This window comes from Panthera pardus, unplaced genomic scaffold (assembly GCF_024362965.1).
Source record: "Panthera pardus isolate Hobbes unplaced genomic scaffold, ASM2436296v1 HiC_scaffold_17, whole genome shotgun sequence".
NCBI lineage: Eukaryota > Metazoa > Chordata > Mammalia > Carnivora > Felidae > Panthera > Panthera pardus.
Genome location: NW_026526732.1, coordinates 10,889,901 through 10,915,050, shown reverse-complemented (window position 1 = coordinate 10,915,050; position 25,150 = coordinate 10,889,901). Strand labels below are relative to the sequence as shown.

The 25,150-nt window shown below is 41.6% G+C and overlaps 1 protein-coding gene across 9 annotated transcripts in view; it reads left to right on the top strand.

Annotated features, from left to right (window-relative positions):
* The window catches only part of ARID1B (AT-rich interaction domain 1B), a 446,720-nt gene that overhangs the window by 138,718 nt on the left and 282,852 nt on the right, over positions 1–25,150 (top strand). The window lies entirely within an intron of this gene.

Below are 25,150 nucleotides of genomic sequence, written 5' to 3'. Positions count from 1 at the left end.
TGTAGTCAAAATTATCACTCTTTGTAAGATCTCTGGATTTTTTTTTTTTTTTTTTTAAGTGTGAGTTTGAGCCTTCCACACTCCAGAGTTTACAAAGGAGCTCTCCCATGTTATTTTGGGAGTATTTTCATGGATTCAGTTTTACGTTTCACTTACCCTAATCCAGCTTAACTGTTTTTTTTTTTTTTTTTTTTTTTTTTTTGGCCAGATCTTTAAGTGCCTTCTCTTGTGTAAGCTATTATGTTAGGGCTCTATAGAGAAACAGAATGTGTGTGTGTGTGTGTGTACACATATTCACATATCCTATTTGGTTAGGATAAAGAGATTTGTTGTAAGGAATTGGCTTATACAATTATGGAAGCTGGCAAGTCCAGAGCCTGCATTGTGAGCCAGCAGGTGGAGATTCAGGAGAGCTGATGGTGGTGATGAAATCTGAAGGCAGTCTGCTGGACTGCAATTCCAAGTAATTCCTGGAATTACTTGGAGAGGTTGGTCTTTTTGCTCTATTCATGCTTCAACTACCCACCTTACCCAAAGTCACTGATTTAAATGTTAATTCATCCAAAAGCACTTTCCAAGTTGACCCATAGAATTAACCATTACAGTTACCTTTCCCCAATTGATTGGAGATGCCCCTTTTATTATTTGCTTGGATTCCCGTAGGTATAATGTTTGGGGTTATTCTGGGGTTTTTGTTCTTTTTCATGGGTCCCTTTTTAAAAAAGTTTGTTTATTTATTTTTGGAGAAAGAGAGTGAGAGAGTGCACACATGGGGACCGGCAGAGAGAAAGGGAGAGAGAGAGAATCCCAGGCTGGCTCTGTGCCACCAGCGCAGAGCCCGATGTGAGGCTTGAACTAACGAACCGTGAGATCAATCATGACCTGAGCTGAAATTAAGAGTTGGAGACTTAATAGACTGAGCCACCCAGGTGCCCCTCTTTGGTCCTTCTATTAATGTACTCCAGTTCTTCATTGTTTTTAGGTGTTTTTAATTTCCTTTAGAACATTCTGTTCAAAAAGAACAGTCGTACTTTTTTGTTAGAATTAGTTGTCTGTATTTTATATTTTTGTTGCCACTGTAAATTGTGTCCTTTTCAAAATTCATTTTCTCACTGTTATCAGTGTATATAAATCTAGTGCAATTTATATGTTAAATTTTTTTTTTGTTTAGCAGCTCTTTAAATTCTTGTTAATTCTAACAACATGTAGGTTCTTTCAGGTTTTCTTAATTTTTAAAACAAAGCTGCTTTTTTTTTAAAAGAAATCATCCCATTCTCCCTCATCTTATCTTTTTGCAGACTACCTTCCCCAAAGCATTGTTGGAGAGGGTTATCCATTCTTGTATTCTCTGAGACTTAAAAGAAGGCTTTCAGCATTTAAGTATAATGTTTGTTTACTTGTTTATTTAATTTAGTGACTGCCCACCACTAGGTAGCGAAGTACCTTTCTTTTTCTAGTTTGCGAAGGGATTTTATCATGAATGAATGCCAAAATTTATCTTATGTGTTATTTTAATAACTATTGAGATGAACACTTTGTTTTTCTCCTGTAATCCATCGTTGGGGGTATATTATGTGTGTCTTTTTGTTTTAAAGTATTAAACTAAACATGCTTTCTGGAATCATCCCAGCTACATGATGTATTAATCTTTTTATACATCACTGAGCTCAGTTTGTGGATCTCTCTTTAGGTTTCTTGACAGTGTTCGTGAATGAGATTGACTTGTAATTATCCTAGTCAGGTTTTGGTGTCTGTATTAGGGAGTTTTATAAAATGAATTGGAGACTAGTCCCTTTGTAAATCTCCTGGAAGAGTTTATGTTAAAGTTTGGAATTATCTGTTTTTTGAATGGTAGAAGTTATCTGTAAAACCATAAAGGAAGGTATACCTCTTGATTATTAGCTTTTGTCCCTTTCCTGACTTTTGACTTTTGATCTTATTTCCTTTGTGAATATAGGTGTATTCACGTAATCAATTTCTTCTTGAGTCAGCTTTCTGCCTTTATATATACATAGATTATATTTATATATGTGTATGTATGTATATGTGTATATATGTATACACAACACTTTGTATATTCCTACATATTAGAAATTTATTTCATCCAGTTTTTCAAATTTATTAAGAAGGTTGTTCATATAATAGTCATCATTAATTTCTATGACATTCAGAGTTAAAGGCATTTAATCCATAACATTTTCCTTTTTTAATATTCTTTTCTTTCAAGTTTACTTATCTTGTGTGTGTGAAGAGAGAGCATGTGCATGCATAGGAGAGGCAGAGAGAGAGAGGATATGAATATCCCAAGCAGGCTTCCTGTTGTCAGTGCAAAGCCCGACATGGGGTTCAATCCCACAAATAGGAGATCACGACCGGAGCCGAAATCAAGAGTCCAACGCTTAATGGACTGAGTCACCCAGGCGCCCCTGTCCTGCTTTACATTTTACTGATGTTTATTTTGCTGTTCTTTTTTCAAGCAAGTGAATGCTTAGCTTATTCAAAACATGTTTGTCTGATGAAGCAAAATAGAAGACCAAAAAATTTCTTCTTAAGTATTGCTTTGGCTGAATGTCTCCAATTTTGATGTGCATTATTTTTGTTTTCTTTTGGCTCTAAGAATTTTCTTATTTCCCTTCATTTTTTGTTTTTTGGAAGACAGTTTTATCGAGTCCCTGGGTTTATATTCTGTTCCCTAGGAAAGAACGATGTATGTTTTTGCCAGTTGCCTGTGGACGCCAGTCATCTGGAACCACATTTTGAGTCTTATTGTACAAAAATTCTTACTGGGCTGATAAACAGAATGATACAGTGGGTGTCTCGCACTTACTAGCCTAGTCATGTTCAGATATCCCCAGTTGTTGTCAGAATGCCTTTATAGTATTTTGGGTTTTTTTTTCCCCAAGCAGAATTCAGAAAGACATGTAATCCATTGATTTCGTCCTTAAGTCTTTTTATCTGGAACGGTTTCTTCTTCCCCATCCCCATTAGAGCCTTTGGCACCTTGGAAAACTGAGTCAACTGCCTTGTGAAATGGCTTGGCTTGGAGTTTTCTTTTGCTGCGGCTTAATGTGTTCATCTAGCCCCTCTAATCCTGTAAGGTCAACAATTTTTTGTGCGTGTGGTTGTGGTAAATCGTGTCCCCAAAATGTAGGGCATTGTTTCTGTTCAAATGAGGGGTGTACGACCCTCTCTGTGAGTAAGGAAGCCTCCAAGTGGTTCTAGCCCTGCTCGTCCAATGACCGAGACCAGCCTTCGCCTTTACACCCGGGTCAGATTCCTTACTGACAAAATTTGTGAGCATAGAACATGCCGGTGGCTTTTTAGGTCACCCAAGTTTCAGGCAGTTTGTTACACATCATTACTGACTAACGTGGTTTGAGTACCTCATAGGTGATGCGGTGAGTGGATTACATCAGGATAAACATCAGTGTTTTGTTGTCCCACAGTAGTGGTGTTAAGATTGATCAGTGGGTTCAGGTGGTGATGGCCTTTGGGACCACTTTACATAGAATTATCTTCTTGAGGTTTTTGCAGACCACACCATTAAGTGTTAATTTTGACCAGAAACCCTGATGAAGGTTAGCCTGTGGTTGCTAATTCTCAGTGGAGCCATTTTTAAATTCCTCCTACCTCTGAGTATCAAGTTCAAGACAGGTATTTTTCTGTTCTCTTTAGTGGGTTTTCATATTCTCCAATAATGGGCATAGCCCCTCTTAGTCCCTGATTTATTTGAGATGTATGGTCTCATATTTTACGCCCTTTTGGCAGGCCGTAGACTTTTCCTTTTCTCTGTTCCCTGTATAGTCCAGAAATGGAAAGTTAAAATCTATAGCAAGCCAGCTTCTACTGTACCGCTCTTACTTTCTGTGTTCTTGGTTTACTTTCTGTTTGTTTTTGGTTTTAATCGCATTCATGCCAAGTCTGTGATCCGTTTAAAAGGCATTTTTTTAGTATTTTAGATATTTAAATCAATAGACATTTAGAATATCTAATCTGCCATATGGCTGGAACTGGTCCTCTTCCATTTTTCTGGTTCTTTTTTGGATATCCTTAACACAGTTTAAAATGATAATAAGCATGTAATATAGTAGTTTATAACATACAGAGAGTACATTCCCATTTTGTAATGAAATTTTTCTAATGTCTCCTTTGTTCTTTGGAAATTTCATAGTTAATACGTTAGCTACATAAAATTTGTAGATAATATGTTACCTACACAAAATTTGAAGCAAGGCAGAATGATGTACTAACTATGTGAATAAACTATCATATAAATTAAATGCTTAAGCATGATTACACATAGGCACTTACATGTGTCTGTGGGGTCACTGAACTTGGCAGCTACGAGAAGAATGTTGCATTAGCAGCTCTGATGTCTTTTTTTTTATATATATAATTTTTTTTTTTTTTTTTTTTGAGAGAGAGCAAGCATGTCAGTGAGCACAAGTGGAGGAGGGGCAGAGGGAGAGAGAGGGAACTTAAGCAGGCTCCACTCTCAGTGTGGAGCCCGACAAAGGGCTTGATCTCACGACCCTGAGATCATGACCTAAGCTGAAATCAAGAGTCTGATTCTAACCACCAGGCGTCCCGGCAACTCCAATATTTTCAGCAGGGTTGTCAGTGGTGATTCATCTTTTAAGATGGCGAGCAACTCTTGGTCAAAATCTGAACAAAACAAAATATAATCTTCCCTTAATATATAGAGTAGTTTTAGTCTTGGAAATTTCAATGTGTAATAAAATTATTATTTTTTAATGATTATTTATTTTAGAGAGAGAGCGTGTGTGTGTGCACGCTAAGTTGGCGGGGGGGGGGGGGGGGGGGCAGAGAGAGGGGCACAGAGAATCCCAGGTAGGCTTCGCATTGTCCACACAGAGCCCAACGCAGGGCTCGAACCCACGAACTGTGAGATCATGACCTGAGCTGAAATTGAAGAGTCAGATGTTTAACCACCGGAGCCACGCAAGTGCCCTCTAATAAAATTATTTTAAGAATAGTTTGTTTTTATATGCAAAATGGAGTTCAGTTTTAAGCTCCAACAAATAATTAGCTTTTTGTGTGATTTTGTTTAAATCTAGATGAAAGGCGGACTTTTGAAAGCAGTGTGGAACATCTTGTCATGTTGTAGGATAACCTCACATTCCTGCCCTCCACCCACTACATTTCACTGGAGTTTCTTAAACTTGTGACAACTGTCTTGAAATCTTGTCAACACATATAACTCCTATGCTTCCTTATTTTTTCTGAAATAAAATTCATATGTAATATGAGGTGCCTCTTAATAAAATCTCAGACATCAGTCTGATGTCCCAAATGTAATGGGAAGGGTGGAGAGTAGTTCATAGTAAACTACTGTGTTTCCTAAGTAAACACACAGACATGTCTATGTGAGCAGACTTGTGTAACAGTCAGAGGCCAGCACCTGTGTGTGTAGTAACCGTCCGTGAACTCTGCTGAGCTAATGAGGCCTTACAGGTACATTGCATGGACAACTCGAAATCGTGAGCAGGGTTCAAACCCATGAGATTTATTACCACACAACAGCAATTATATAAAATGAAAGTATAGGACATTTTAGTAACATGTTCACAGATGTTCAATAAAAAGGGAAGTTACCGCCAAGTGAGGCAGTGTATCCTAAACTTGAAAATGAAGTACACATACACAGTGCAAATCAGTAAGAATGCTATCTATGCCGTTGAAGCTTTTCTTTTGACCCTGTGTGTATCTTTTAAATGATCTACAGTAAACCTGTAATGTGTATAATATTTTAAAATATTGCGTAAAAGATGCTACATTAATGACAAAATAAAAGGAATTACCGGTTTCAGCCGTGGAGCAGATTAGATATTCTGAGTGTCTCTAGGGTGGCTCAGAGCTTGGTGAGACACAGTCAGTTGCTCTTTCGTTTTCACTGGCTCCCACAGCTCTCGTGCCACCCTCCTTGCCCAGCAAAAATTCCAAGTCTGTCACCGTCCTTACTCTTTTGTGTCTACTCTTAATTACATTATGCCGTCCCCTCCCTTCCCGGTCTTACAAACCTGCTTAAGCAACCCTGGTGAAACCCATCTCCTTGCCTCCTCCAGGGGCATGGGGTAGGGAAGGACACAGGGAAGACTCTTAGTGCTTTAAGTTCATGACTGCTGATGTCAGCTAACACGTGTCCTGTATCTCCACTTGCCCCAGGGCTGTTGCACGTTCCCCTCGGTCTTCAGCTCTCCACGTTTTGAGCTGGTGATGTTGTTTCCTTCTTCGTTGAAGAAATACAAGCAATCAGGAGAACTTAATGTACCAACCAACCTGTGTCTGCACATACCCTGTGCCTTCTGGTGTATTCTGGTTGAAATCTCACGTTCTGTGTGCATATAGCTTTCCCATGTCCCTTCTCTAACACCACCATCACTTTCCCTTTCGGTCACTCCCATCAGAATTCAACCATGCCATGCAAGCGTTCAGCCTTGCGTGGTTGAACACCTATAATAGGAGTGACCGAAAAACCCCACCTTTCTTGACCCGAACCAATAACAGTTCTCTCTTCAGTCACCGTTGCCATTTACTGCTTATCCTTTGAATTGACTCCGGACAGGCTTTTATTTTGCCCACTCTGCTGACACAGCTCTTTTCAAAGCTGCCCATGTTTTTACCTGTTGTGCAGTCCAGCCGGCAATTGTCTTGCTTCCCGATGTCGCCTGTCAGGAGCATTTGATGCAGGTGATGGCATTTTCCTTCTTGGAGCACCTTTCTTGCTTGTTTCCTGGAATGCCACTCTCTCCTGCCTTTCCTTTTACCTTGCTGGCCACTCTGTGCTCTCCTTTGCTGGCTTTTCTTTGTCTCCCTGACCTTCAAATGTTGGCCTGTGGTCAGGGCTCAGTGTTGGAGCCTCTTCTCTTTTGTCTTTACACACCTTACCTGTGTGATCTCATTTAGCCTTCTGGCTTTGGAGTGTCGTCTAGACAGAGGCTATGATTTTTAAATCTATTTCTGCAACTTGGACCTCTCTCCTCCATTCTGTAACTGTGTGCCCAGCTCCTACTTGGCATCTCCAAATGAATGTCTTCTGAAACTCTGAAACAGGCTTCTGAAACTCTGTATATCCAAAGTAATACTCAGGACTCTCACTTCTTCCTCCACAAACCTGCTCTTCTGTATTTTCCCTCTATCTCAGATTTTCTGTAACACTTTGGACAGAAACTTTGAACTCCTTAATCTCTTTCTTTCTTTCTTTTTAAGATTTTTTAATGTTTATTTATTTTGAGAGAGAGAGACAGAGCATGAGTGGAGGAGGGGGCAGAGAGAGAGGGAGACACAGACTACAAAGCAGGCTCTAGGCTCTGAGTTGTCAGCACAGAGCCCCATGTGGGGCTTGAACTCACAAGATGTAAGATCATGACCTGAGCCAAAGTCAGATGCATAACCAGCCGAGCCCCCTGGGTGCCTCATAATCTCTTTCTTTCCAACCCATTCTACCTTCAAAATATAGTCAGTATCTAAGTAGTTCTCGCTGGTTTTATTGCTACCATATTGGGCCGAGGCACCATGATGCCTTACTTGAAGCGTTCCAGTACCTCCTAACTGGTCCCCACCTTCTAGTGCCCTTATTCACTATAGAATACAGCAGCCAGATAGATGCTTTATGGTGCCTGGTGCCACCGGTTGTGCACCCTCCCCGTCCCCTCCTGGCCATCTTGCTGCGCTCATCTCAAGGCATTTTTACTTATTGTTCACTCTGTCTGGAAGGCTCTTCTTCCAGATGGCCACAGGGCTTTTCCTTGGAAGTCTTCCAAGGAAGACTTACTTCTTCCAGGTCTTTACTCAGATGATAGCTCATCAGGCAAGCCTCCTTCCCTGACCACTGTGTGTACAACAAAGCAACCCTCTTTCTCCTTTTCACTTGACCGTGCTTTCCTTTTCTCCATGGCCCCGATCACTATGTGGCATATTACATACTTCCCCTGTTTTCTTCTGTGATTCCCCCATTAGAATATAAGCTTTATGAGGGAAAGGACTTTGTTTTGTCGTCACTGTGTCCCCAGTACTGAGCACAAAGTAGAAACACAGGATTTACATGTTGACCTAATCATTCAGTTTATTTGCTTATTTTTTGAGAGAGAGAGAAAGACATGGAGAGAGAGCGAGAGAGAGCGAGCATGAGCTGGGGAGGGGCAGAGAGAGAGAGAGAGAGAGAGAGAGAGAGGGAGGGAGGGAGAGGGAGACACAGAATCTGAAGCAGGCTCCAGGCTCTGAGCTGTCAGCACAGAGCCCGATGCGGGACTCCAACCCACGAGCTGTGAGATCACAACCTGAGCGAGCCAAAGTCAGATGTCCAACCGATTGAGCCACTCAGGCATCCTTTGACTTAATTGTTCAAAAATATATACTTTTTTAAATTTACTAGTACATAGTAAGTGGACTTTACAGTGTTGAAGAAGATAAACATTTACTGCCAAGTATTTAGACTTGGAAAATTCTTTTGATATTGCAGACAGTGCTTTATTGGACATTTTTATAGGTGATTCCATTATGCCCTGTGTGTGCATGTATGTGTGTGCCCACATGCATATATTTTTACCTCCTGTAAACTTCCCCAGTGGTATTTCTGGGTAAAAGAACATTTTAAAGACATGGTGTTTTACCAAATTCCTCTCCAGAAGTTTTTAAGAAGTGATATCCCCAGCCAGCTCACTTATATACATTTTAATATTTATTTTTCTAATAATACTTACATTATTTTTAGTAAGGATTCTACATAGTTGTTTCTTGAGCCCCAGCAGTGTTAAAGAGACTTCACAGAATTTTGAACTAGATACAGAACCTGCCTGATGTGTTATTGTGGTCATAGACTGAATAGATAATAGAAATTTGATTTCATCAACAAGAAGTGCACAGCTGGACATGTATAATTTTTTGATTTACCTTCAACTCAGAGGCTCCTAAATTATCCCAGATTCTTATTGTTTGCTTCCATTACCATTTGTTTCTTTTTCTCTGCTCATTTTAGGGGGGCAGAACTAGAACTACAATGTAAGAATAGGCCTGCTTGATTCTTCCTGTCATAGACTGACGGAATAACTAGTGAACAGTGGAGTGGACTCTTCATTTGGCAAACTTTGTATTTACTCAACCCTCTGACATTCCCTTCTCTTTTAAAAAATTTTTTTTAATATTTATTATTTTGGAGAGAGAGAGAGAGACAGAATGTGAGTGGGGGAGGGGCAGAGAGAGAGGGAGACACAGAATCCGAAGCAGGCTCCGGGCTCTGAGCCGTCTGCACAGAGCCTAACGAGGGGCTCGAACCCATGAACTGTGAGATCATGACCTGAGCCAAAGTTGGATGCTCAATCAACTGAGCCGCCCAGGGCGTCCCTCTGACATTTCCTTCTTAAAGGGTATTCATTTTTAAGGCTTTTTTTTTTTTTTTTTTTTAAAGAATAGCTATTTGACGAAGTTGCTTCCATTTTAAAGTGTTTTTGCATCCTTGCTTACTTCCTCAAACTGCTTTAGCTAAGATTTGATATTGTTGTATAGGAGGGAGAACCTCCTTTAATGCCAAAAGTTCTTACTTTTTGTTTTGTTTTGTTTTAAAGTTTCCACTTGCCTTCCATTTTATCAATTTCGGGTCATGAAGTATTATGTCCCGGTTTATTTCCTGGTTCGCTGTCCCCTCCTGGCAAAGTCTCATCACCTTTCTCTCTCCTCCTTGTACCTGTAGACTCATAATCTTTTCCTTTTTATCTCGAATCCCTCTTCCTCTCAGCTCCAGTGTCGAGAGATGCTAGAGAAGAAAGTGGTCCTGCTTTCTCTTGTGGCACCGGCTTCTCGGGGACCTTTCACCCAGTGGCTCCTACTGGATGCACCTGTTAGGTGTCAGAGGCAGTGTTCCAAGAATCCGGTAACCTGCAGGGAGCCGCGTGGTGCAGAAACCAGCCTGACTGTCCACCCCCTTTCCTTTGACAGTGGTCTTCTGTTGATTCAGCTCCATCCCTAGGACTGTGACGTTTGGCAGCCAGAACCTTTTCTCTGTTCTCGTGGCTCTGAACTACAATGTTGTTTCATAGCCAGAACAACCTTTTCTTTCCTTAGAGAAGATTTGTAGGAAGTAACTCCATTCAGATAAGTTCCAGTTTATTTAAAGAGAATATATCAGGATGAATCTTTTTGAAAACCCAAGTATAAAGCAGTGAGAGAATTTCGCACTTTGCCTTTTTAGGTATAGTTTTTCTTCTAGCTGATAGAGCTGTCTGACTCTTGAAAAATGCTGAGTATTAGGAATGCATACAAGGTACAACTTTATCTTTTTAATTTTTTTCCCTTTTCTACCTCTGGTTTATTGGGAAAATTGAAGAAGAAAAAAGGAGAACATAAACCATTTACCGAAGGCCTTTGTGACTGAGAATGTTTTATACGTTGGGAATTCAGCGATTAATCACGTGTCTCATCTGAGGGAGCTGCTGGTTGAAGGAAGGGTCGGCATGGCCAGAAAATGACAGTACGGTGGGAGACGTGCGTTTTCAAGCTGTGACTGGATGTTGGTAAAGGTGTGTCAGAGGAAGTTCTGAAGGATGAGTGAGAGTTTTCTGGTGAGAGAAGAAATGATCTTGGGGCAGGACCAGCTCTTTGTTAGTGAGAAGAGAGGTCCAACCATGAATGGAACTGAATTAGCCTGGAAGTCTGGTTAAAATAGTCAGGGTCGTTTAGAAGGAACGTGTTAATTGTGCCTGGAACTGGTGACTTAGGCCGCTTTTCCTCACTGATTAAAAATGAAATAAAAGGTGGGGGGTGGGGGGCGCCTGGGTGGCTCAGTCGGTTAAGCGACCGACTTTGGCTCAGGTCATGATCTCGCAGTTTGTGAGTTCGAGCCCCGCGTCCGGCTCTGTGCTGACAGCTCAGAGCCCGGAGGCTGCTTCCGATTCTGTGTCTCCCCCTCTCTCTACCCCTCCCCTGCTCATGCTCTGTGTCTCTCTGTCTCTCAATAATAAATAAACGTTAAAAAAATTTTTTTAATGAAATAAAAGGTTATTCAATAATTTCTTTAAACAGAAAATAGTACAAACTGAGCAGTTAACTTTTAGCACTGGATTACCAAACATCGAACCACGTGGAACTCTTAAGTCTACTTTGGTACTAGCATTTCGATTGTATTTTCTAAAATACCGCTTTATTTAGACATCTTCACGGTCAGCAGTTTTCAAAAGGAGTTACGGTAAACTTGAAAGTATTTGGCAAATGGGCATCATTTTGAAAAGAAGATAGCATTTAAGCATGAGTGTAAAATACTTTAGAATTAATAACTTGCCACTCAAGTCACTTTTTAAAAGGAGTTCTGAGGTTTCATTACGAATAGTGGCAGTGATCCATTGTGGCACAAATATCTCTTTATTATTATTGTTATTTATTTAACCTATGTTTCTTCCTACTTCTGTGACACAATGTTAATTTATAAGCTGCTCCTTTTTCAGCTTTTGGGGGGAAATTACTCGTACTAGCCCTGTGTCAAGTCGCTCTAGTGCTCACCTCATTTGTGGGATTTTGTTACAAAAAAGCAAAGAGAAGGACATCTATAGTTTGTCGCCATTAATTGCCTAGCATTTAGATAGATATTAACACAGGAGTCTATTAATTAACTTGATAATAAAAACTATTGGAATGTAGGTTGATACAAATTATTCTGTTTTAAAGGAGAATACTAGTGCAGCCTTGGGTTATGTTTGAATTTTGAATCTCCTTCTTTGGTCTTGCTTACCCTCTCTGCAATTGTCTTAGGCTTTGAACCATTGCTAGGGGGGATTTCCTTTTAAGTTTAAAGAGCTTGTGAGCACCTAAGGAGAAAACTTTTAAGTTGCTTTGAGGTCTGAGCAAGGCCCAGTCCTAGACTGATTTCTTTTTTTTTTTTAATTTTTTAAATTTTTTTAATTTTTCATGTTTATTTATTTCTGAGACAGAGACAGAGCATGAGTGGGGGAGGGGCAGAGAGAGAGGGAAACAGAATCAGAAGCAGGCTCCAGGCTCCGGGCTGTCAGCACAGAGCTTGATGCGGGGCTTGAACTCGTGAACCGTGAGATCATGACCTGAGCCGAAGTCGGATGCTTAACCAACAGCCACCCAGGTGCCCCTAAAAATATTTTTAAAATATTTTTTTCTTTCAATTACCAGAATCAAAGGAAAATAAAACTGGGACATTAGGGATTATATAGTAGTAACAGTATTTTTTAAAAAGATGTTTATTTATTTTGAGAGAGAAAGAGAGCGGCAGAGAGAGAATCCCTTGCTGTCGGCGTGGAGCCCAAAGCGAGGCTCCATCTCATGAACCGCAAGATCGTGACCTGAGCTTGAGCCACCCAGGCGCCCCAATAATAACAATATTTTTAATACTCACCTTACCTTAGAAGGGTGATGGAAGGTTCCTCCTGAGAAGAACAACCCAGGAAGCAGTTGGCTTGGAGTGTGGGGGTAGCCTGGTCCTGGTTTCAGGCTTGTTCATATGCTGTCGGGCATCTGCTTACCAGACCATGGGGCATGTTTAGAAATGTGCGGAAGATCGAATCAGATGGCCGTGACCGTCTGCAGTACTGAGAGAAGAGGAAAATACTACGTCGCTTAAGAGACATTGTATTAAAAGCTGAAGAAAAACTTCAAACACATTAAGAGCAGGATTTAGTCTAAATATCAGGTAATTCCATGCCCTTTCCTGTGTTTCTAACTCATGAGCTTTCCAAGTTCCTTTCCTCCCCTTCCTTTCTTTTCCTTCTGTCCTCATCTCCCTCAGTTCCTCTAATAGACACGGAGTTACGGGATTGAACGAGATGTCCTGGCCCTTGGCTGCACTGGGGACGTGGTCTCTGGTTCTCTGCCCCCGTCACGCGTTCTCAGCTGGTGGAGGAGGAAGCCTGTCCCTTCATAGACTGGGACACTGTGTAGACCTGTCACGTGCACCTGCGTGAGGCCCTTCCCCTTCCTGTCCGATACCCCTCCTCTGTCGGGAGTCAGGGATGAGGTTGAGGATAGAAAAGGATGTGCAACTAAAGTGTTGTCAAGGCTCATTCTCTTTTTTACACAGTCATCTTTCCTTGAATTTAATTCTGACATGAGGGAGACTGGGGAATTTCTCTTTCTTGGGTCTTTTCTTTTTTCTTCTCTTCTTTCTTTTTCTTTTCTTTTCTTCTTTTTTTTTTCTTCTTCTTTTTTTTTTTTTTTGCTACTCTCAGCTGCCTTTTTGTCTATCAGTGCTCATTTCAATTTGTTAAAGTACAGAGAATAAACTACAACGTAACTTATATATGGCATTAAAGCTCTTCCTTCATTAATTTCTTTGATTTAACAAATCTTAGAGTAATAGGCTCTCTGTATGTTGTGTTCCATAAGATGAGTATCTGCAGATGTTTGAAATGATAGGGTGACTTTTACAATTTACTAGGGTGGGCATCAACTGCCTTTGTACAGCCACGGTTTTCTACAGTGAAAAACAGGGGATTATCTGCATCAGAATCACCTGGTGGGGCACCTGGGTGGCTCATTCGGTTGTGTCTGACTTTGGCTCAGGTCAGGATCTCACAGTTTGTGGGTTCAAGCCCCACACTGGGCTGTTGCTGTCAGCGCAGAGCCCACTTTCGATCCTCTGTCCCCCCCACTCTCTCTCTGCCCCTCCCCTGCTCTCACGCTCTTGCTCGCTCGCTCTCAAAAATAAGTAAACATTAAAAAAAGTCACCTGGTGTATTTGCTCAGTTCTCTCTTTAAAACTGTTCTCGGGGTGCCTGGGTGGGTCAGTTGATTAAGCGTCCAACTTCAGCTCGGGTCACGATCTCAGTTCGTGGGTTCCAGCCCCACGTCGGGCTCTGTGCTGACAGCTCGGAGCCTGGAGCCTGCTTCAGATTCTGTGTCTCCCTCTCTCTCTGCCCCTCCCCTACTTGCGCTCTGTCTCTTTTGCTCACTAATGAATAAATATTTAAAAAAAACCTGTTGTCTTTGGGGAACCTAGGAATCTGCATTTAACTTTATAGCCTATTCTGATGCATCCTAATGTTTGAGCACCATTAGAGAGCAGAAATACCAGCCACTGCTTTCCAATCTTTTATTTTTGCATGGCCCACGGATATTATTTCATTTTTTATTAACAACCCTGAGAGATCATATAGCAAGCAAGTTTTCCCTGAATGTGGTAGGGCTTGGGTTTGATCTCAATTCGACTTTAATCTAAGGGCTCACTATCTCCTTTACTACTGTTGATATATAATAGAGCTACATTTTGCTCCCCAGGTAGGCTGATATTCATGCCTTAAGGCCATAGGTGTGGGGCTTTCCATTTGTTAACCCAGTGTTTTTCAAGTGCTTTGTGCATTGGAATGCCCTGGAAGGCTTGTTAAAACACTGGTTGTTGAACCCTACTCCCAGAGTTTCTGCTTCTTCAGTCTGGAGTGTGGCCTGATAATTTTCATTTCTGACAAGTTCCCACATGATGCTTCTGTTGCTACTGACCCAGGGACCGTCCTCGGAGAACCACTGTGTAAACTCAGTAGTTCAGAGTTGTTCGGGAATAGTCCCCGGGCCCAGCACATTCAGAGGGTCCTCCCTCTCTTTACTGGGACCCAAGGATTCTCCAGCTGTGTGGTTAATATCCTGCACAGCAGGGGACTCCAAGACCCTGGCGCCCACCATTTTACCACTTGGCAAGTATTTGGAATATCATCTTTGCTTTAGAGCCGTCGTTCTCAACCTTCGCTTCCTCTATAGAAAGGCAGTGGGAGGATTATCCTCAGAATGTCCTTGGGAATTCGAGGTGTTTGTTTTATTTTATTTTTTTAAGATTTTATTTAAGTAGTCTCCACGCCCAACATGGGGCTTGAACTTAAAACTCTTGAGATCAAGAGTCGTGTGCTCTTCCCGCTGAGCCAGCTGGGTGCCCCAAGGTTTGCTTTAATGTGAATGGCTTAAGAAATAAATTTTGCTTTAATAAATTTTACTATAATTTCAACGTAATTGATGGTAATCCTAAATTTCTGCTGTTTTCTTTTTCCTCTTTTTTTCAAAAGAGAAATTTACTTGACTCTTTAAAGGTAAAACTTTTCCTATAGTCACTAACAATACTTACCTGGAATATATATTTTTAAAATTATCAGGGAACCTCTGAAAAATTCAGATGATTTTGTTATTTCTTAGAGAAGGAGCGCCTGAATTCTGTTTACTTTTCATTGAAGATTAGTAAAGGTGATAGGAAGGGGACTCTACAAATGACAACTGGAATGGGGAAAGAGAATTAAGTTCATAGACCAAATGAATGATCCATTTTACTTCTTTTTAAAGGTTATTAAAGTAATACGTGTTCATGGTAAAAAAAAAATTCAACAGAATCCTTTTTGCTTCTTGAGTTTTCAGAGTGTTACCGGTACAATGCAAAACAACAGCCACAAAGTCCTCTAGAGCTGGCTCTTGTTTTCTTTTGTTATGTTTTTTCTGTTACTTTTTCTTTTTTTTTAATATGTATTTATTTATTTTTGAGGGAGAGAGATATGGAGGGGCAGAGAGAGAATCCCAAGCGGGCTCTGCGTGGTCAGCACAGAGCCTGACATAGGGTTCCATCTCAGGAACCATGAGATCATGACCTGAGCTGAAGTCAAGAGTCGGATGCTTAGTTGACTGAGCCACCCAGGCACCCCGCTTTTTGTTTGTTTTCTAGCCTTCTTTCTTTTTTGCCCTTTGGTAGTTTTAGCTTTTAGTCCAAAGGCATTTCAGGGAGAACTTTTTAAAAGTGATTCCCTGTACAGCTTTCGGGATGAGCTGGCAAGACAGGCACGAGGCAGGATCTTTCTGGCACCTTCCTTCGCTCTTTGGCGAAAACAAACTCTACCTGTTTATACAGCATATGGGTTTCATAAATTCTGTTTCAGCAGGTTGTGATCATGCCGTTTGTGTCCCTCATGCTACTCCTTTAATTAAAGCCTGTGTCTAACAATGCAAGGTGTCCTGATCAGAGAACTTTTTAGACTGGAGGCAACCTAAGGTTTATTGCATATACAATTTGGACACAAACTGTATTTGGGAATTTTTAGTAATTATACTTTTATTTCAGTTACTTAGATAAAGATTGTAGCTACTCTGGTTTTAAATCTTTATGAAATTATGTTCTCATTACTGGCGAGTCCCATTTTTGATATTATTATCCCTCTTAGTTTTTTAGGCTTTTTGGAGGGTCCTTGAGAATCTGGTGAAAGCTAGGGATCCTCTTCCCAGAAAAATACATACACCACACAAAATCCGTCTTAGGGGAGTTTTCAAATCCCTTTCCCTCCAGCTTGAGAACTCGGGCCCTAAATGTGAGTTGCAGCCCCGAATGTCCAGGTCTCTGGCTCGTGTGCCTGGAGCGGTCAGCTCTCTGGTCCAGGGAGGAAGGGGTTTGGGATTTGGCAGTAAGAGTCAGCGGTCAGAGAGGATGTGAGGCCCGTGCCAACTCTGCTTCTTTCCAAAGTGGATGGTGACCTTTTTGAGCTGCTCCTGTGGTCACAGTAATAGGACCATTCCTGACAGCAGGATAGGTAAGGGCTGGATAGACTCATGTTCTACCTATTTTCCAACCATCAAGGCATGGGAAACCAGCTCTTGTTAATGACACAGCAGAATTTTCCACCAAGGATACTGCTAGGTGATGGCATAATACCCTAAAACCCACTATGTAGCAATTTCTTAATTATCAAGCTTTAATGAAAATACTACATTGTCTTTAGTCAACAGTTCTTACTTTGCAAGCTAATTTGGGCAGTGCATTAAAAATGGAGATTCCTGAACCCCAGCCTCAGGTTGAGAACTAGCAGCTATGGGGTGGCGTCCAGAAAATAGCCCTTGTGGGAGGAGCAGAGTGGGAGCACGGTTAAATGTGAGGACTCTGGGGAAGGAATATGTTGGTTCCCAACCCACTTCTACCGCTTGCTAACTGATTGACTCTAGGCATGTTCCTCAAGCTCTGTGCCTCAGTTTCTTCCTCTCTAAAATAGTACTTCTTTCATGAGGTTCATGTCAGACGGAAAGACCCTTTTTTTCGATGAATGAAGCACTTAGTATCTGGCAAATAACAAATCTCGAATAATTGTCAGCTGCTGTTGTCCTCATCACCATCAGTGTGATTGTCACAAGGTAAAGCCCCCGCGGTTCCATGAAAACTTTGCTTCTCCTTCTTCAGTGTGGTTTTAAAGAATATAAATAATGATGGCTAACGTTTATTGAGCCTTAAATGTACCAGGCACAGTGCTAATTGTTTAAAGGTAGCCTCTCCTTTAATTGTTAATACAGCTCTTGGAGGTAAGTCCTCATGTCTTGGTTTTGTGGATACGGAAGGTAATTCTTTAGGTAATAAGTTAAAGAGCTCGAGTTCTCTTTTAATCCATGCATGTGTGTGTGTGTGTGTGTGTGTGTAACAAAAAGCAAAACTGGACGTTTACTGTGTCTCCTTTGGCTTTGTGATTTTTTAAAATATATTAGTCTATTAAAAATCTTAATTATTTTAGTCCTTAGCTGTTGAGTATCTTCCTATTTCTCTTTGGTATTTTAGGAAATGCCATTTTAGCCACATTCCCCTTTGCATTCTGGGTCCCCTGTTAGTTTAGAAAGAAGTTCTGGCAAAAACCGAGAGAAGGCCAGAAGCTCTCCCAAAGTCTTACATGCCAGAGGACATGGCCTCCAGGATTCCGGCTTAAGTAGAGTAGGGGAGGCAGCTGCTCTTAGTGGCCATGTTCCCTCTGTTCTCCAGTCCATTCAGAGCTCCCCTTTCCTGCAAGCCCAGGGGCTGCCCCAGCCTCAGGTACACGGGGGTCTTGTGCCAGGGCAGCGTCCTCCTCAACAGCAGGCTACAACGGTGGTGTTGATGCTGCTGTCAGTGATGATGAGACACATCAGTAAGAAAATATAAAGTCGCTTGTATAGGCCTGTCCTTTTCCTGGAATGGTTTAAAGTTTCGGAAATAATTATGCCTTTGAATTGGTAGAAAACGCGCAGCATTCTGAATCTAGCCAGATCTATACTCAATCAGTGTGTGTGGCATATTCCAGGTTATGTGGCTTTACTTACCTGAAGTTGAGAATCTGCCTATGGAATCAGTAGCAGTCAAAAACCATTTGAGCTTTGGTCATGTGATTTTTAAATCTGCTATCAAAGATTTTTGGAGCAAGGGTTAAAGGTCGATGCAGGGGAAAGTACTGGTATGGACTTAAGAGAATTAACGTGACTTACCAGTATCCTAAACAGATACTAATTGTCACGGGTGTGAAACGTCCTCTCAGCCCTTAGTCCCGGAGCACTGCACTGCTCGTGTACATGAGCCCTGGGTGTCAAGGGCACGTTGTACCCTTAGCCTTCCCAGGTTAGCTCAATCCAATATTGATGTTTCTAGAGTGGGAAACTGAACCGAAAAATTTGTTCAGGGTCACACAGCTAGTGAATAGTCTAGAAGTTGGAATTTGATCTTGGGTTTCTTTGACTTGAAGGTTCATGATCTTTGGAGGGGTTTGTGGCTGGAAAAGTCGTGTTGGAGGCTGGACCAAAATAAGGGTCAGAGTGTCAGTTTGGGGCCAGGGGTGCAGCTAGAGCTGAGATCAGGACAGCTTGATCAAGGGATGAAACTGAGAAAGGCTCACCGAGTCAGCAATCTGGGCAGGTTTGACCTTGGAGAGCTAGGGAAGACGAAACTGGCGAGGTTAATTTGGTTAAGATTACGGAGGGATTAAAAGACAGCTAAGGGTTAGGATTAAGTGGTACAGCAAACAGGTTAAAATGGAGGGGGGTTAAGAAAGAGTAAATGATCTATGTTTGATGGGTTTTCTTGGGAGAAGTTCTTGTAATCTTGAAGGTGGATGCCCCACAGATGGTCTTTAATGCCACTCCATTTTCATTTAAATGGAAAATATAAACATAAACAGGAGTAGACAGGAGCCCTGTGCACCCATTGCTCAGGTTTTAAGAGTTGTACGTCCAGTCTCTTTGTACCTATACTCTCTTCCCTCACCTCCCAACCCCCACCCTCAGTGTTATTTTGAAGTAAGTCCCAGATAGTGTGTTGTTTAATCTGTAAATATTTCAGTATGTATCTCTGAAAGATAAAGGCCTTTAAAAAGGAAACATCAACATAATACAGTTATCACATTTAAAATGCAAATTTTCATACCAATTATCCAGTTTTCTTGTAGCCTCACAAATGGAATAAAGGTTTAATTTACGTTGTAGGATAGTTTGAATAAAGATCTAAGGTCCAGTCTTAGAGTTGGTTGATACAGTCTCATCTCTAGGATTTTCCTCCGTCTCCATCTCTCTTCCCCTCTCTCCTTGTAACTATTGCAACTCATTTGTTGAAGAAAGTAGGTCATATGTCTAGTAGAGGTTCCTACAGTTTGAGATTTGCTGATTGATTTGCTATGGTTTAGCATGTTTTTTGGTCCTTTTTATTTCCTATAAATTGGTGGTTAGATAGGCTTTATCAAACTCATTATCATTTTTTTTTTTTTGGCAAGAATATTTCATTACTGGTTTGTTCATTAAGGAAGTATAGAATGTCTTGATTTTTCTTTCTTTTTTGATGGCACCACTGATGCTTACCATAGTCTTTTTCCTCTCTCTCAATTGTTATTATTATTTTTTTTTTACTGCATTCAAGACTGCCAGTGACAAACAACAAAATGTGTATTGTAGCACATTCTACCAGGCAGTGTAGCTGTTACCATGATAAATATTCTTGGGCATGAGCCCAAGTTTTGTTCGGTTTTAGGTATTTGTCCTCCTACATTTATTTTTGTATTTCTGTGTCTAATTCTAAGTGTAAGCTTTTCAGAGCCATTCAGTCAATCATTCATTCACCAGCCCCTTCCTGAGTGCCTGTCTGCACTTGGCACTGGGAACCCAGGAGGAAGTAAGAGGGCAGTTCACGAGATACACAAATAGTTAAAATACAGCATTGTAAATTCTTCAGGAGGAGTACATCTGAAGAGGGTCGTTGTTTGGGGGCATGCTGGAGATCATTTTTAGCAGGCTCTTGAGGACAGCCAGATGCTTTGCAGATCCAGAAAGAAAGGCACCCCTCCGGGACCAGGACAGACTGAAGAGCTGCACGTGCAGACACGTGGCATCCCGAGAGCTTGGGAACAGTCGAGGGGGTGAGAGGGGGTGAGGTGCGGGCTTGCCGGGGGAAGACCCAGCTGAAGCTGGGTGCCAGCTGGAGGGTGTTTGCCGAACTCTCCTGTGCCAGACCAAAGACCGCGGGCTTCGTTCTGTAGGCACTGAGGCCTTTTCCAAGCAATAGGGTGCCACGACCATTTGAATTTTAGCCAAGTCAGTTCTGGTGGCGTAGTCGGCCACAGGCCATAATGTAAAGCGGCTCAAGTACAGGGCCTGGCAGTCGGGGGGGGGAAGACGAAGACTGTGGCTTTGACAGTGACTCGATGGGTCAGAAGCTTGCGGATAGTGAAAGATGTGAAAAGGTGTGTGGGATGGCTCTGAGAAGTCCCCTGTAGATGGGGCGGTGACTGGACAGAAGACCATCAGGTTGGAGGACGAAGAGGAGAGTACTTTCCCGACGTGATGTGTGGAAGGGACTTTACCCTCAAGTAGAGATATTCATAGTGCAGTTAAAATATGTGGGACTTGAAGTAGAGGAATTGTCACCCCCAGGGATCAGCGTGGAGTCGCTGGGGTAAAGATCCGAGCGACGCCAGTTTTCGGAAGAGCCGAACTGGCCGAGGAGCTTTACGTGAACATAATGCGAGAAGGCGGCGTGGGTCTCTTTCTGTCTTTCCTGTCGACCTGTGGACTTTATTCCATGGTCATGGTAGAGAGAGTAAGTAGTCTTAGATTCAAATTTGCGGAAGTTTTAAATTTTAATATTTATTCACAGTATTGTAATTGAGTATTTTGGAAGTATCCCACGTATAAAATTTGCAAGGTTCATAATTTTTGAAAGGGGAGTTTAGGAGAATATATGGAATACCTTAAAAAAGTTAAAATTCTATTAAATACTTAGTATGTAATAGCGTGTGAGGTTTCCAGTGGCCTCCGGAGGACGCTTAGGAAAGAAATGATTTGTCCATCACATGGAGACACTATCCAGTGCTTAGATGTTAGCTGTGCAAATCACTTAAGGTTTTGTTTCCTCATGGTAAAAACAAGATGGTGGAAGGGACTATCTCGGGGGTTTGTTGTAAAGGTGGACAGCGCACAGAACCTGTCACAGAGCCCTGCCTGCAAATGTCAGCTGTCTTTGTATTTCCTTCAGCGTGTTCCTGGGTTGGCGGAGGGGGTGATTGTGAACACCCATTACGAAGTGGGTGTTTTGTAGACTTATATTGCTTTCTTTTGGGAAAGGATATGTTAAATTTTTTTACCTATATGCTAAAACTTAGGGAGGTCAATGGCATGCTAAGTTTCTTGATCCGAGTCGTGATTTCGTGTGACTGGTAACCCTGTGTGGCCGTCAGGCGTGCACCCTGTGGAGGAGTCCCAGTCCTTCTTCCCTCCCACGACAGTGTCTTATATGCCATTTCTTTTCCCCGTTAGCAGTTGGAATTGATGGTGGCAGTTCCGAAAGCAGGGAGAAAAAAGGAGCAGGAAACTTATTCTGACCTAGATGTTGCAGGACGTTACGATACCATTCAAATCCTGTCATCTCACTCTGGATTATTGCAGTAGTAGTAAGTGGCCATCTTTGTTCTTGGTAACACACCTGGACTTCATGCGATTATTGGAGAAATCTTTCTTAAGTCACCCAAAAGTCACCATGGTTTCTAGACCGGTTTCCACTGGCTCCTGGCCTCATCCTCCCCCACCCTGTATACCATTTGTCGGTGTGTGTAGGACCCTTCACCCCGTCTACTTCTCCATCTTCCTTTGATTTCTATTCTACATGCTCTTGAGTTTTTGTTCTCCTTTTTGTTACTGTCTACCAGTCCTCCTACCACTCCCCCTGCCCCTGCTCTCCTGCTTTTTATAATGGCTTTAGGCATATCGAGAGTTAAGATAAACATTTTTAGTGAAGCTTCATTCTGTTCCAAAACGATGGCCTTGAATGTAGACCGAGAGTCCCTTTGTTAAGAGCACTTTGTTAGATTCTGTCAAAAATTTAAAGGTACCAACCGTCTGGCAGAAATGCTCCTCGTGGAGATTTATGCCACAGAAATACTTCACACGAAGATGAACGCACATGGATTTTATCATTGTGTTGTATGAGGTGGGGAAAGATTGGGAGCAACCTAACTGTCCATCAGTAGGGGACTGCTTAAATAAGTCACAGTTCTGACAAATAATGGAGTACTCTGTAGCAGGACACAAAGAATAGACATTTAGGTGCAGATATGGAATGAGCTGTATGGTCTATTGTTAAGGGACCAAACACATGCTGTGTATAGGAGAAACAAAGGAGAAAGGATTTAAATTCACATTTACACTTGGTAATGCATTGAGTGGTTGTGGAAGGATAACCTTGTGGAGGGCATCCTGTGGAGGAGACAGTCATTCTTTTCATTGTTTATCACCTTGTATCTTTTGAACTCATACCATGGGAATATTTTCCCTTTTTTATTTTTGTAAAGAGTCCTTGACATTTTATTCTACATTTTCTTTCAAGTCTTGTGTTGCCATTAGTACTTAATTCATTTCATCATAAAAGAAGACAGGAGCACTCGGGCTCTTGGCCTCTACGGTACACCCACGTGATAGTTGTGATCTTATCCTTCCTTACAATGTAAGTGGGACACGAGTGTTTTGTACCTGCTCGTGCTTCACACTGTAAGATGTTAAGTACCCAGCAAAAGGAGTGTTCTCTCCTGGGCATTTGGCAGACGCCTACCACGTCTGTTAAATACCTAGGTGAACACTTGTGGAACAGATGCGTGCGTGCCCCTACCCGCGAACTCTTCACAAACCTTTGTTGTTTCCTGAGTCAGTCTCCTTTTTACCTTCGACTCTTTGACTCATAACATAAAGAGGGTTAAAACCAGAATCCATCAATGGGTAAAAGTTTGTGGGTGTGACGAAGAAAAATAATATTGATAAAGAACTCTGAAAGGGTAAACCACATTCCGCACGTGTGGTTCTTTTGCATTGCAGAATTATTAGAGTGAGATACTCTTTTAAATGGCCATGGCCGTGCATATGCACGGCAGATGAATGCAGAATAATGTGTGTGTAAACTAGCGTGCACACTAGCGTGCACGGGTTCAGATTTGTAAATAACCAGAGATGGCAGTGATGTGTTAAAAATGTGGGGCGCCTGGGTGGCTCAGTCGGTTAAGTGTCCGACTTCTGCCCAGGTCATGATCTCACAGTCTGTGGGTTTGAGCCCCGCATCTAGTTCTGTGCTGACAGCTCAGAGCTTGGAGCCTCCTTTGGATTCTGTGCCTCCCTCTCTCTCTGCCCCTCCCCTGCTCGTGCTCTAGTCTCTCTCTCAAAAAAAGTAAACATTAAAAAAAGTTTTTTTAAATGTAAGGTTGTATCTTGTCATTTGTTTATAAAATGTAATGCTGAACACATTATTTCCTGATACTGACATTGCCCTCTTATATTGTCTATTAAATTACTCATTACTACTACTCTTCTTGAGGTGAAAATAAATACATACTAGAAAATAAATATAGCTCTGAAGGGGAAAAAGCTCAGGTTTGTTATGGAATATAACCTTTCTATCTTTATTAAAGCTGCCAAATGTAGACTTTATAGTCCCAGGCTGATTTATATACAGATGATGATTGTTTTAGGTTAAACCTTGGTACCTTTTCTGGATGTTTCCTCAGTTAAATTAATCCTTATGTTTCAACACAAATTGAGGCAGAACAAGTTCCCGTTTCAGCCATTCTCACTAAATTTTGTTTCAGTTTTATTTCCAACTGAATTTAATAATTGAAAGCCTCTTGTGGTTAGGAATAGTGTTTGAGACTTTGGTGGAATCTAATTATTTTGAACTTTTAAAGCCTTAAAAAGTGAAATGCAAGGCCATAGTAAAATTTTCTGATAGCTTTCCTAGTCTATTAGTTCAGTGCTGCTTATTTTAGAGGGGACAGTATCGAAATTGAAATGTGTATTCATTACTGCTGTAATGGTCTCTTTCAACTCTTTTAAAAATCAGTTCATTTAGCTACAGAGAGAAAATAAAAAAAATTTAAAAGGCTAATAAGCATAGGGCATGTGAGCCTGTTCCTGTTTCTTAACTGAAGTTTACTAAAAAAAAAGAAAAAAGAAAAAAGTGTCTGAGCACTGCCCATAAAGTGTGTGTGTGCACACGCGTGTATTTGAGGAACTAGGGGGGGGGGGTCTGCTCATTTGTTTGCCCATTGTGAGGCTGTCCAGCACCTTTGTGGGGTTTTTTGTAACAGGGTGAAGGCCCTGAATGGAGGCCTTGTGCCCCACTTGATTTGAAATCCTTGCTGTTCATCTAAAGGCGCCTGCAGGGCACCCAGCGGGATGTCTGTGTGACAAGTGGAGGTCTGGGGTCCGGAAGAGCCGGTGCTGGGGGCAGGGGGGTGGGCAGCGAGAGCGGTAATAATCTTTCAGCCTTGGCTTTTGTCCCCCACAGCCCAATTGTTCCCCTCTGCTGGCAGCCAGATTGAAGAGACCCTTTTGGGTGTCCTGGATGGCATGTGCTCACTGAGGCCTCACCTCACTGTTACCAGATTAAAACCTGGACAACTGGGATTTAACTCTCTTACAAAAGCATAGTACTGACTGGGCATAATGCATTCCTTTTAGAGGTTAGATATTTTGATTAATTGTGTGTGTGTGCGCGTGCGTGTGTGTGCGTGCGTGTGTGTGTGTGTGTAGATTTATTTAAAGGACAGAAGGGTTGCTTGGGAAATGCTGTATTGTAGGCATGCTCTTACCACAGAGCCTGTTTAAAACCAGTGCTTGGCTACTTAAATCTGGTTTGTACAGTTTGTATACTTTGTAGTACTAGCTATTGGTCCAAAGTTTCTTGGCTTAAGAAACCATGTAATTTTAAGCGTATACTGTGTGAGAAAGGGGTGGGGCAGCAGAAGCTTTTTATAGGGTTTCAAGTAATAAACATTAATTTTTAAAGTAGTATTTTGAGGATTTAACAGGAGAAGTAGAAGTTGTATATAATGTTTCTTTAATACGAACACTGACAGGGAAAGGGAGAGAATTTTACTTTTAAGTGGTATTTTCCATTCTTTTTTCC